Below are 13,931 nucleotides of genomic sequence, written 5' to 3'. Positions count from 1 at the left end.
TCCCTGTCTGTATTTCTTACAAAACTACAAGTTTGGCCTTCTGCTGAGATGCAGAGTGCGGTTTTGCTCTTAAGGCTTAAACGTATCATTAAGCGTAATATTTTCCTTGTTAATGTCACGACGCAACTAAAGATCACCTTTTTATAGGCCTATGGCCTGCAGGGAAAATTACAGCCCTGGACACCCACTGATGGACCACCTATACTCAGAGCAGTGTCTTTTTCAGCCACTCCGAGGAGTGATCCACTGTAATGGTTGCCTGCTCTCCCTCTTGTCTTTTTTTAGGCCTTTGAGTGGTTGGTTCTAACTATACAAGGCATATTTTTCAACACAAGCCGGTAATTTCTAATGGCCATATTCTTGTGGCGTGTAGGCCCTGGCACGGAACAAGGAGCGATTGCCACAGAATTGGAGTCGATCGACAATTACATGTTATTGTGCCTGTATGTTCTTATTGTTGATACCCTGGTATTAAGTTGGTGTTAGGAGATTAAAGTGGTCCAGTGGTCTAAAGAATTGTTCAGAAAATGGATGACGCTCCAGAGGTTACAGCACAGTATCAATGGATTTGAGGTTTCAATCAAACTTGATATTTTTTCATCCTTGAGAGTGATTATGTATGCATGCATGCAGTAGACTGGTGAAAACACTATCACACTGGTATGGTTTTCTGTTTGGAATCAGTGCATCTCCAAAGCATGATATTGTTATGCAAGTCAGCCGAGACCTGGTGAGGTCCTATTGACAGTCCACAGTTGACCTGGTGCTGTGTTCAACTTCTTCATAGTGTTATTCAATTATCGATTATGGATTGATTTTTATAATCAATTAAATTGATTGGTTTGATTAAGTGTTGCACCCCTACACTTAACCACCACTTTGTTCTTACTGCATGTCCATATCCACATTTTGGAATGTGAGATATATTCTCTGCCTCTTGTAGTTGTAGATTTAATTTGATTTGATTTGATTTATTTGATGTTATGATTAAAAGTAAAGCACATGGTACATCGCTCTCATAGAAACGTCAAGGAGACATTGTGGTCCTTTGTTTTGGATTTGTTTTTTTAAACAGAACAGGCATTGGATCATAAATAAAACACCATAAAACTATAACACTAAAAACTGTTTGCATAAATAAACAAAATAACCTTTTACCTAAAGAGACTTGACTGCTGGTGCTCTTTATCAGTCAGTGGTATGAAGTTCCAGTTTACAGCATCATATCTAAATGAGCATTTCCCCATATTAGTTTTGAACTTGGGCAAGTAGAGTCCAAGATTACTGAAACGGTGAGGTCTAAAAACAGGCTGCAGAGTTGAATGGCATCTATTCCTGCCCTCACAATTGTTGGCTCACAACTATCTGAGCCAGCCAAACAAGTGGCCTTGAGCTTGGAATGCCAGGCATTCTCTCCCACATGCCAGTCTGCCATTCAGGAGGTTCTTGTCTCCCACTTTCTCACTTTAACCAGCACTGCACGTAATCTGGGCTTCCATCCAGGTCTGCCTGCAACTATCCATTATTATTCGATTACTCGAATAATTGAGAAGCACTTTTTAATATGTTTTTATATCCAAACGACCGATTAACCATTTAAGCTTATAGCGATGCAATGCATTGAGCTTGTAGATCAGCTATTTTGTTTTTTTAAACTTTTTTAAACTTTTCACTTATACAGACATGCCCAAAAAAAGGATTGATTATTAATTGATTATATAATTAAATTATCAATATTTGTTTTAATCGATTAAATCAATTAGTTTGATTAACTGTTGCATCCCTTCATCTCTTTTTTTTAATAAACATATTTTATTGGCTTTTTTTATCAACCAACAACACCACATGGTACAATAACTTTTTTCACCAACAATAAACTTCCATCATCTCATCACTAGGGCTGGGCAATATATCGATATTATATCAATATTGTGATATGAGGCCATATATAATCTGGCATTTTGAATATTGTAATATTGTGATATGACAAAAATGATTTATTACATATTTGATTTTGTCCATATTGCCCAGCCCACCTTAATACTTAGGGTATAGCATGTTTATTCATTAATATTGTCTTTAATCAGCCTAATATGGCAGTGGTTCTCTAAGTGGGGTCCGGGGACCCCCAGGCATCCCCAGCAAAATTAGTTAATATAGCATCAAAATCAGTGTAACCCAGGGGTACACAACCGTAGGCACGGTGCCACCATTGGCATACTGTAGGAGAGGGTAGTCACTGTAGATCGAATATATGCGTGTGTGTGTGTGTGTGTGTGTGTGTGTGTGTGTGTGTGTGTGTGTGTGTGTGTGTGTGTGTGTGTGTGTGTGTGTGTGTGTGTGTGTGTCTGTGTGTGTGTGTGTGTGTGTGTGTGTGTGTTTGTGAGTCAAGATTCAACAAGAAGTTTTATTTGTTACTGACTTATACAGGTACAAACATGTTGTTGGGACTTATCCCGCAGATAACGAAGAAAATACAATATTAAGCAAGAAAATAAAATAGATTAATAGGCCTACAGATATACAGTTATAGGACTATACCCTAATACTTATGGACTTGTCTTAGACAGGCACAGTAACTTAACAGAATTTTAACAGAATTTTCTATTTCTGATACTTGTAGATCTGCTATTTTCAAAAGATTTTTATACATTTTATTTGAAAACTTGCGAAATGGGACATTCTGCATAATGAGTACTTTCTACTTTTATTTTGATACCAATACTTTTGAACTTTTACTCAAGTAAATTTTGAATTCTGGACTTTTACTTGTAACAGAGTATTTCTACATTCAAGTATTGATACTTGTACTTAAGTAAAACATTTGAATACTTTTTCCACCACTGAGCCTAGAGCCCTTGGCTGTTAGACATCTCGGGCGTTTACCGTTTCGCATCATCCACAAACAGTTTGTTGCTAGGGCGATGTTTGTCCTTCATAATCCATCAAGGTCATAGATGATGTCTTCTCTTCTGACCTGGAGTTTCGAAGAGGTCCAGGAGATTCCCTGGTCACGGTTACGTAACGCCAAGATGTGAGTGAAAAGTACATGGTTGAGTTATGCAACCTTTGCTTTAAAGTAAACAGAGGTTGATTGTGGAACAATGAGTTTCCAAATTACGTCTGTACACAAGGACTTGATTAGGTCTGCAAGGTTGATGTAGATTAGTGATGTATTCCGCTTCGCAGAATAGCAACCTCTTCTGGGTGTATGATGCATTGGGCATTAAATGTACACAGACTGGATGGAATTGGTAATAATAAAGGCTATAAATATGCATCACAGTTTAAAAAGCTATTCATTGCAGCATTGTAAATGGTTAAGAATGTGATTTAGATAGCATATTAGTTAGCGTCACGTTCTAGGGAACACCTGGCAAAAGAGGGAGTCCACACACAAGTCAAACATTTAAAGTTATATTTATTGATCTATATTAAATAAAGAATTGCAATAATAAACACATAAACTGGTATGAGGTGTGAGCAAGTCAGTAATCAGTCATGTCTGCAGTGTATGGATGTATGGAGTGTGCTGTGTTGAGTGTTGTATAAAAAGGTGTAAGGCAACTGCTTCAAAGGGAGGACAGAGAAAGAGAGAGAGAGATCATGAGGTTGGTATGAGAGGTAGTTATATACCTTCCCAAAACCCCTCACCCAGCTGAACTGAGTTGGTCTGACGGCCTGCTCCACTCTGCACTGAGGCAGACGGGCAGGGCCGTCACAGTTAGGCAGATGCTATGTTCATTGTTTACCTGACATCCTATAGTCTCTTTGAAGCCATACACAGCTCTCTCTGCACAGTTATTGACTAGAGCTCAATAAACACGTGTAAGTTGCTCTGGATAAGAGCGTCTGCTAAATGCCTGAATTGTAAATTGAAGCAAAGTTCATTTTATAGGTTGATTTGTGGCTTACCTGACAATTTGACCTCCAAATCTTTTATTAGTCATGACATTATTGTCTCCTTGGGACACCAAAGTAAGTCAGTTAGTAACCAAAAGAAAACAGGGCACATCCTCCTGTTGGTTCCATTTTAACCACAGCAGAAATGACACTCTACTCATTAAAAAAAATACGTTCTTGATGACTGCTTGAAAATGAAAATACATTATTAGCGCGTTTTAACCTTTTCCACAGAACTGATGTCAATAGATTGCATTTTGTTTCCACCTTGACACAAGAAGGGTATTTGTTTTTCAGCAGTAACGCCAGCAAAGAATACTTAAAATATATATATATTGGTTGAGAGAGTGATGGAATCATCACTCAGTAACAAAATCTGTGGTAAACATGGGACCAAAACCTCAAACAAGTGAGATAATACACTGCCTGGCCACCTGAGACCAGAATGTTTTGACTCCTGGACATTCCCAGAACATGACTTGTGCATGTGCCTAAGGTTTCTTTTAAAGGGCTCGGTACTATTTGAGGTTGATAGTATTTTCTTGGTGTTTAAATAAAATCGATGTATCAATTAATAGTGAATCATCTGATGGTTGTAATTGCGAGAAGTTATGGCAATGGTGTTCCACACTCTTCCAATCTATATTTCCATGGTCTTTTAGATCTATGTTCCGATTACTCCTCTTTCTATGGTAAATAATTGTCTGCATTTCTTCTCACCACTAACCTCAATGTAAATTCTATCATGTTATTATGGTTGGGTTCAATTCGGTATAGATCAGTTGAGGAATTATGCATGTACATGTGCAGAATCTTTTGTGAGATTTCAGTAAAGTATGCTGGATTCCATTTAATATGATTTATATCTACAATGTACTGTGCTTTGCTTTGCTGTCTCATGTCCAACATGAGTGTCTGTTAGCAATCATCCAGCATACATTTCAGTAAACATTTAACCACTTGAGCCCTATATTCATCAGACAAGTCATAGCAAAGACTATAAAATAGGACCCAATGCCTCTCTTCTTAGCACTCAGTATCACAGGTTGGATTTGGGGGTCCCTGTGACATAGCCTACTGGCGTCATGTCCAGGGGGTGTACTTTTCAGTCGTGGACAGTAACGAAGAACATTTACTTGAGTAGTGTACTACTTAAGTAAATATTTTGAGTATGTACTTTTCTTGAGTATTTGTACTTTTGCATACTTTTCTATGAAGATAAAAAGTAGCCTACATTATGAACTAACCACAATATTTCAAATATCTCTCTAGTTCGCCCTCAGATGAGTCCTCCACCGTCGCTTCCAATCATCCCGTCATATGTCATTCAAATATAGTGCAAATAGAATATCTACCAGCAGCTCACAACGCAAGCTGGTAGATGCAACGCCTTGTGAGCTTGTAGGTCTGCTATTTTCACTGTTATTGATTTTATGGGAAAATCTCTGGAAAATCTTAGATTTTGGGGGGGAAATGTCAAAATGTCATGCATCAATATTAAACATGTACTAAAATGTACTTTGACATTTTCGCTTTTGAATACTGAAGTATTTCAAAAGCATTTACTTTTGAAATACTGTTTATTTTTATTTTTTATAAAATACTTTAATTCAAGTACAAATTTGATAGAGCGACGTTCACTTGTAGTTGAGCACTTGTACATCAAGCTGCCTCACGCTATGGAAACAGGAGATAGGCTACTGACCTGTGGGCCACATGGCTCGGTTCCCAAGGCTACTTACTTATAATGACTTGCCCCAAATAGGGAAGCCAGGTTGAAAGTAGTTAAACCTCTCCATGTCACAGCGGAACGTCTCCCAGATGAGATCCCCCTCCATACACCCACCCACCCGCAAGCTAAAATATTCGGGAGGCAAGCATAGGAGGAATGTAACTTTTTCAGCTGTTTTGCATAGCAATGTAGAGACTGACTTAAGTGAGGTTATCCCAGGCCAGACATGAGGCACTCAGGGGCCATGCAGGCTCCGCTCTATTAAGAGAAAGGAGAATATCGTCGCTGTCGAGTGGAAACCTTGTATGTCCAAAACCGTTACTTTTCAGGAAATGGAGGAAAAAAACAGTGTTCCAATGTAGTTGTCATTTAGTCACAAATTAAGGTTAATAATTTTCATTGGCAAAAATATAAAAACCCACAGAATTAACCGCTTTCACTTTCAAAATGTTTCAGAAATAGCAAACATAGCAGATCAACAAACTCAAGCTTGTAGATTGGCTATTTTGGCTACTTTTTGGGTGACACTCCTGTACATACAACGAAATAGAGCATTCATTACAGTTGAAATATGGAGATACAAGGTTTCTGCCCGAGGCAACGATATGGATCAAAGATAGTCATAGTCAAGGGTAGGCGCTTCACTCCTCCTCACAGACATCCATATTTTCCTATAAACATCGGTCAGTAGACTATGGTTAAACTTGCTAACAGCTACAGAGGAATTTCAAGAGAGACGTCTGATGGGTGTGACAGCTTAGATTTCCTGTTAAACATGCATTTAGACTGAGTGCACAACCTGAAATGGCAAAGTCTGTGTGGAAAGAGAAGTGGTCTCTGTGGAAGCACAGTGTAATTGTCAGCATCATTTGGGATTGTGTTTTTGTAGAATACATATGTTAACCTATATGTCAATGATTCTCAAACGTTTTCATGTCAAGGACCCAGGGCCGGATCTAGGCATGGGCAAGGGGGGGCAATGCCCCCCCAAATGCCCTGACTGCCCCCCCAAAAAAATCTAATTTTTTTTTTTTTTTTTAAAAGTTACATTTATGTCATGATATGAAATGTGAGCTTACCATAATCAAAATAATCCTTAATCATATTCCATCGTGTATCATTGCACAATTCAAATAATCCTCTGCCCTGATTTTCCATGGGCAGTGTTGCCAGATATTGCGAGAGAAAGAAGCCTAGGAAAACAAGCTCAAAAGAGCAATAGGAAGCAGTAATACACAAACAGCCGAAAAAACTGAAAAAAATAACACATTTTTTTTTCGCCCCCCCCAGCATTTATTAATGCCCCCCCCAGTTAATAATTTCTGTATCCGGCCCTGCGAAGGACCCCAAAAATGGATATGTATTATTTTGCTGTGGACCCCAATTTGAAAACATTTTGTGCCAAGGACACAATAAGTTTTGTGTTAAATAATTTCTAAATTATTCCAGATATTTTCAAGATTTTTCATTTTTTTTCAAAAATAGTAGATCTACAAGCTCACAACGTATAGCATCATGACTCGTTGTGAGCGTGTATATCGGCAATTCTTTTTAAAGCCAAAGCATATTTTAAGTGGTAAAACCGCTGATATTGACTCATTTTGCTGGGGACCCCCTGGAACCCGTTGAGAACTGCTGACCTATGTATTTGAGAGAGCCGTCACATTCACCATGGACAGAACTGTAAGTTATCTGGGTCACAATGCAGCATTGTGTTGTAAATTAAAGAGGAGAAGATATAAGTACAGAGAGCTATTCTTCAGCTACATAAAGGTCTTTGTTTTTTCTGTTACTGTGCCAGCCCTCATCTTTCATTGCAGGTACTGTATACCCATCTGTATCCTCTTTACCTGTCATAAATCCTTGTTATGTTGAGTGTGTTTTACTGGACTGGAATGTGTAACGCTGTATGTTGGAGGGACGTTTATTTGATACTTTGTTTTGCTGCTCTTACTAACAAAGTCAGTGTCTGCCCTGTCATAGTCTACTTGTGCATTTACCTGACATCCCGGTTTGGCCGGGATTATCCCCGCTGGGTGTCCCACAGTTAAAAAAATAACAATTGTTTTGAGTGCTTACATAGATATACTGTATGTTCTATTCTGTTGAACGGTGCTGTCAAAAGGTGTAAAATATAAGTACTAAAATAATTGTCCCCTATCCTGATGAAAACACCAGGTGAAAATAAATATTTAAATAAAAAAATGTTTAAAGTCAATTGGATTTGAGTGATTAAGAGTCCCGGTTTTCGAAAATATGGAACTGGACCTCTACCTGCTGCTATGCTGACCTTTTCTATTTCCGGGTGTAACACCCAGGATTTGAACCCTGGTCTCCTGCATGGTAAACCAAGCATCTACCGCTCAGGCAAAGGGGAATCCCCCCTTGGCCCCATGCATAGGGGTTATATTAGGCTCATGAGCTGGCAGGGTGTTACATTCACCCCCACTTCGACCCCCACCAGGAAACCCAATCCAGGTCACGTCACCAATGTAAAAGCTAGGATTCAGACCTGTGTCTCCTGCATGGGAACCCAAGCATCTACCGCTCGGCCAGATGGGAATCCCCCTGGCCAGTGGAAGATGTTTGCCTCTCAAACTAGGGATGCACGATAAATCTGTCATCATATCGATATCGCAATATCGGCCCTAAAAATGCAATATCGGCATCAAACTGGTATCAAAATAATAATAAAATAACAACATTTTATATAAAAATATTTATGTTTGAATTTGAAGCTGAAAAAGTATTTTTTGATGATGAAGGCTGCAGATTCAATCAGTGTTTTCCTAAGTACCTTCCCACCACCGCAGAGTCTAGGGTTCGAATCCACTGCGGTGCATCCGGCTTTGATGGTCCGGACCCCAGGTTGAGAAACACTGAGCTGGAGCTGAAGACTCTTCATAGTAGGGGGTACTAAGTGAAAAATCGTTACGCGGCGGATAAAAGCATGAAATTTGATACAGATGTCCCTTGGGTCATCCTAAAACATCCTAGAAGGGGTGCCCAAAAAAATCTTAAACAGGAAGTGAGTTATGGACAAAATCCAAAATGGCCACCTAAACTGTTGACCGTTGACTCAAAAGACACCAAAATAATCTCCAAAAAGCATAAAATGTGGCACACATGTCCTTTGGGTCATCCTAAGACATCCTAGAAGGGGAGCCCAAAAAAATCTGAAACAGGAAGTGAGTTATTGACCAAATTGAAAATGGCCGCCTAGTGTTGTCGATTGACTCAAAAGACAACTAAAGAATCTCCAAAAAGTATAAAATGTGTCACACATGTCCCTTGGGTCATCCTAAGACATCCTAGAAGGGGTGCCCAAAAAAGTCTTCAACAGGAAGTGAGTTATTGACTAAATTGAAAATGGCCGCCTACAGTGTTGGCGATTGACTCAAAAAGCCTATAGAATCTCCAAAAAGTATACAATTTGGCACATATGTCTCTTGGGTCATCCTAACACATCCTAGAAGGGGTGCCAAAAATAATCTGAAACAGGAAGTGAGTTATTGACTAAATTGAAAATGGTCGCCTACAGTGTTGAAAGATGATGCAAGATACCTACAGAATCTCATAAAAGCATGAAATGTGGTACAAATGTCCCTTGGGTGATCTGAACGCATCCTACAAGGGGTGCCCAAAAAGGTTTTAAACAGGAAGTGACCGCCTAAAAGCAGTTGACACAAAAGAAAACATAAGGGGACGTCATAAAAGTGTATAATTTGGTACGTACATTGAGTGCTTCTTAATATATCCTAGAAGGGGTTATTTATTTGTTTGCTTGTTTATTAAACTTTTTAGGAAGGGACCATGTTGAAGAAATTCTAAATGGCTGTTTAAACAGTTGACCATGGCAGTCTGCATATTATGCAGACTCAATACGACAGGTTATGCAGTGCATAACTTGCCGTATTTTGTAGTCTACCTTCTGTTTTCATTTCTACATCACTTATTTATTTTACTTTCTGCATAATTTTTTTATTGTACTCTTTGAATCTTCTTTATTTATCTAACTCTCTGCATATTCTCATTTATTTTACTCTGCATCTTATCTTACTCTGCATATTCTTATTTTACTCTCTGCATCTTATTTATTTTGCACTCTACATCTTCTTGCTTGTTTTACACTCTATCTTCTCATGTATTTTCTTCTTGATCATTACTGTTTTTTTGTGATTAGTGTTTAGTAACTACATGTATTCATGTGTGCCATTTCGCAATTACCAGCACATTGGCATAATGCTCTGCAAGGTAACCCAGCATCCCGGCATCTACACTTTCTCGAACAGAAGGGCTCAGCTTTGCAGCCACACTTGAGTTCTCTACAAACTTAAGCAGCCTCTGGCAAGAGTGTCCATAAAGGTGTCCACGAATCAGCGACTTTAATTTATTTGTCAGGAGATGGTAGAGATTGCATAGCTTTCAGGCTTCTGGACCAAATGCTAGATTGGCTGCTCGATTTGAATATTGTAGCAGTGCAGCCCGTGTGGGAGGAGTGTTTTCCATTGAGAGACTATTCAAACTTTTTTTGGCACCCCTTAGGATGCATTCAGATCACCCAAGGGACATTTGTACCAAATTTCATGCTTTTATGAGATTATTTTTTATGAGTGTCTTTTGCATCATCTGTCAAGACTGTACACAGCCATTTTCAATTTAGTCAATAACTCACTTCCTGTTTCAGATAATTTCAGGCACCCCTTCTAGGATGTCTTAGGATGACCCAAGGGACATGTATGCCATTATGAGATTCTTTAGTTGTCTTTTGAGTCAATCGACAACACTGTAGGCGGTCATTTTCAATTTTGTCAATGACTCACTTCCTGTTTAAGATTTTTTTGGGCACCCCTTCTGGGATGTCTTGGGATGACCCAAGGGACATGTATGCCAAATTGTATGCTTTTATGAGATTCTTTAGTTGTCTTTTGAGTCAATAGATAACACTGTAGGCGGCCATTTTCAATTTTGTCAATAACTCAGTTCCTGCTTAAGATTTCTTTGGGCACCCCTTCTAGGATGTCTTAGGATGACCAAAAAGACATGTGTGCCAAATTGTATGCTTTTATGAGATTCTTTAGTTGTCTTTTGAGTCAATCGACAACACTAGGCGGCCATTTTCAATTTAGTCAATAACTCACTTCCTGTTTCAGATTCCTTTGGGCACCCCTTCTAGGATGTCTTAGGATGACCCAAGGGACATATGTGCCAAATTTTATGCTTTTTGGAGATTCTTTTGGTGTCTTTTGAGTCAACGGTCAACAGTTTAGGTGGCCATTTTGAATTATGTCCATAAGTCACTTCCTGTTTAAGATTTTTTTGGGCACCCCTTCTAGGATGTTTTAGGATGACCCAAGGGACATCTGTATCAAATTTCATGCTTTTATCCGCCGCGTAACGATTTGGCCATTTTTTGTGCTTAGTACCCCCTACTATCAAGCATTCATGCTGAAGAGACAATGAAGATGCATACTGAAAACCACACGAGAGGGTGTGTCAGAATCTCCCAGGAAATCTACCAACATGGCAACCTGGAACATCAGGGCTATGTACACAGCTGGGATGACGTCAGTGATGGCACTCGGATGAGATGAGGAGATACAAGCCTATATATGCCTTAAGCCTAATTTATTGGCCTACTTTGCTGTACAACTGTAGAAAAGAACAGATTTTCGAGAAATTTGTCACGTATAATGCTTTAGGGTAAGTAGTTGGTAAGGAACCAACGAGCCATGTGGCCCATAGGTCAGGAGCCTATCTCCTGTTTCGTGAGGTAGCTTGATGTACAAGTACAACCCCTGGACATGATGCTAGTATGTAGCATGCAGGTAACTCACATTCCAACCCTTGATGCCGAGTGCCAAGCAGCCAGGGTGGCATTGAGTACCATTTTTTTGTAGACTTTGGTATGGTGATTGATCCCCAAACTCCCAATCTCAGGGTGGACACTCCAATCACAAGGCCACTGAGCTGGTAAATGAGCTACAATAACATGTAGGATATTGCCTACTAGTTGCGCAGCACTTTTGTGTCCAATTCATTTAGAATTCATTTTACGAGTTAAAAGAGTAATAGCCTTAACCTGGAAGAGGCCGGACAAACCAAGCATTGCACAGTGGTTCAAGGAACTGTCTTTATGTCTACCTCTGGAAGAAATTACATATATTCTTAAGGACAAACAAGATATGTTTCAGGATGTGTGGGTCGTTTTATACAATATATAAAAAATAATAATCTGTCACATTTAATGGAAGAATCTGGAGAGGAGTAGTGCCGATGCTGTTGTTATAGTCAATTGTGTGTGGTCCTTTTGTGTGATTGTCTTTATAATGTTTCATGTAATAACCCATTTTGGTTTCTGTAATGTAATGTAATGTAATGTAATGTAATGTAATGTTGTAATGTAATGTTGTTTGGAAAAAGAAAAAGTCAATAAATATTTTGTTGGGGTAAAAAAAGAAGAATAGACATACATTTAGCCAAACAGCATGTTAGGAGGCCTTTTTGGCAGCGTCACAGAGGACAGCTTGCCAGCACAGCAGGTCTGTTGTGTGGAGTCGACCTGTGTGTGCTTGTAAAATTCCACCTCGGTTTCCCACTCAGATAGTAAGTTTGCCGCCATACCTTCTTGGGATCAAACCACCAACTACAAGAAGAAGAACAAGAAGTCATTTATATCATGTGTACAGAGACAATTATATGAGGAGGTTCTGCATTATAGGTGCAGATGTGCCTGGACTGTTTGCAAGAATAGGACATTATGATTATGATTATTAAATATTATTATAATTATCATTATTTATTTGTATTTTATGTATTAGGCTATTATTATTACTATTATTATTATTATTATTATTATAAGATATTTCTCCCTAGTTCTCACAGGTTTGATTTATAAAATAAAATAATGGGCCTCTGTTATTGCTCAGTTGTGGAATTTAAAGTAAATCCAAAAAAACTAAACTGTTAAGGTATAATATCCATATTGTTGTTGTTTGTGATAATTATTGAAGGCTAGACAAGTGGCTCTCAAAGTGGGGTCTGGGGACCCCCAGGGCCAGGGGTCCTCGAGGTTCCAGGGGGTACCCTACCCTTTGAAATTCACTTCAACCTTATGTTATACTTCGGCTATTCCAAAAAAAGTCTACAAACTCACAACATGCATCTATAAGCTCACAACATGACTGAGCTTGTATCGACTTTTTTTTAATACTTTTTGAAACATTTTGAAGAACCTTGCAAATTTCTGAATAAAAAATAAATAAATGTTAAATGATTTTGGAACATTTTAACAACTCATAATTATCTTCTCTTATTGGGGTCCCTGGCACAAACTCTTTTCAAATGGGGGGCCGGGGCCCAATATTGAGCCCCGGGCCCCCATTTGAAAAGAGTTTGTTTGTAGAAAGTCAATGTGACATGAAAATGTTTGTGAATCACTGGGCTAGCAGACTAACGATGTTTGCCAAACATTCTGATTCATAGGAGGAGAAAACCCAGCGCTGCAGCAGCATCGCAGTCTGGTGAATTTGAACTACATTCCTGGCGTTTTCCCAGTTCGACATCACTTGTCCGTGACGGTTGCCAGGAACATAGCCTCCTCTGGGACGGCTGGCAAAGCAAACGGGGGGAGTGAAGGAGAATCGGTGATTTTTCCCACCCTAGTAGTCCCGTTTGGAACCTCTCCCTCCGCTGTATAGCTCCGAGATGAGGTCCCGGCTGCGTGCGAACGGTGGCCAATATGGTTGATTCTTACCCTTTTCCGCACATCGTATCCAAAAAGTAAAGGTTATCCCCCCTGCTCTTAGATGTTTTACATTTTAGCGGCTAAGAAAATGTAACCGACGGGTTAAAACAAGCGTTTAAATCGCTTTTTTAAGTCAGCATGTGCAACGTTTTCCCAATGCAACTTTAACGGGAGCAGTAGTACTGCAGTGCGCATGCGGACAGGTATTGACTGACCACAGGCTGACTAAAAAGCCATTTAAACGCTTGTTTCATCCCATCGGTAAAATATTCTTGACCGCTAAAATGTCAGACATCTGATGGCAGGGAGGGCTACCTTTACTTTTTGGAAACGATGTGTTGAAATAAGTCAGAATCAACAATAGTGGCCCAATATTCGCCGGTGTCGCACTCTGCCAGCACCTCACGCAGTGGAACCTCATGTCGGAGCGGAGGGAGAGGTTCCGATTGGAGCTATTCCCACCCTAGAGACCAGCGGTGGTCCCCAGACCAGACGTTGAGAAACAGTGCTGTAGGGGTCTCCGTCTCTATATAAGGCACTGTGGAGCCG

The sequence above is a fragment of the Gymnoscopelus braueri genome (assembly GCF_963280865.1).
Source record: "Gymnoscopelus braueri genome assembly, chromosome: 1".
Taxonomy (NCBI): domain Eukaryota; kingdom Metazoa; phylum Chordata; class Actinopteri; order Myctophiformes; family Myctophidae; genus Gymnoscopelus; species Gymnoscopelus braueri.
This window is presented reverse-complemented; position numbering follows the sequence as displayed.